The following is an 846-nucleotide window of genomic DNA, read 5'->3' on the forward strand; positions in this document are numbered from 1 at the left end:
TCTCTCTCTCTCTCTCTCTCTCTCTCTCTCTCTCTCTCTCTCTCTCTCTCTCTCTCTAATCGTATATTTGAGATCGCATGAACCAGTGTGTCCTGATTTGATGGAGTTTTAGCTACTAATTTTAGCACATTGAACGACCAGGTGTAATTTCCCTGGGACAATGCTGTGCAGCCTGTGTCCTATCGATATCGCCTTCATTCTTCAAGTACTGAAATATGAAAATACCCGCTTCGTCGTCGCACATCTTGTATAACAAAAGGCACAAATCCTACGTAAGAATAAAAAATTAATAAACGAGAGAGAGATGTCGATAAAATCACGTGTCAACGAAAGTAGTTCTACATGGTCCCTCTTCCTTAATGATCCTCGGCAAATGTGATAGAAAATCCGTTTAATTTTTTGCAAGGTTTTAGGAAAGTTTTTCGCTGTACAACTATCACATGGTTTTTAAAAAATATATCACCGAATCAACCTATATCTGAAGACATCTCAGTTAACTACAACTCCCTACTGGAATGAGCCTTGATACCACAAAACTTACCAATAAAATGATTTAATAGGTTCTCACAAGCGGTGCTATTAAGTTAGACATAGCCGGGACCAATCTTTGACCGAAATACATCTACGTAATGTTTTTTCTTAACGTAGGCTAGTGTGTCTTCTGTTTAAAAAAAATGCAGTCAAGAAGCGTGTGCTTTGTTTAGATCTAGGTGCAGTGGTGTAGATAGAATATGTGCTCCAGGGGTAGCTTTTCATGTCAGGTCCCTCGTGAGGTATCTCGTGAGTGCTACTGGTAACGTGGAATACAGTACAACCTGGAAGGTCACTAAACCGACCCCCCCCCCC

General features: G+C 40.5%; 1 protein-coding gene across 4 annotated transcripts in view; it reads left to right on the forward strand.

Annotated features, from left to right (window-relative positions):
- Nucleotides 1–846, forward strand: part of LOC106869523 (sulfotransferase 6B1) — a 47,484-nt gene that overhangs the window by 40,933 nt on the left and 5,705 nt on the right. The window lies entirely within an intron of this gene.

The sequence above is a fragment of the Octopus bimaculoides genome, chromosome 8 (genome assembly GCF_001194135.2).
Source record: "Octopus bimaculoides isolate UCB-OBI-ISO-001 chromosome 8, ASM119413v2, whole genome shotgun sequence".
Taxonomy (NCBI): Eukaryota; Metazoa; Mollusca; class Cephalopoda; order Octopoda; family Octopodidae; genus Octopus; species Octopus bimaculoides.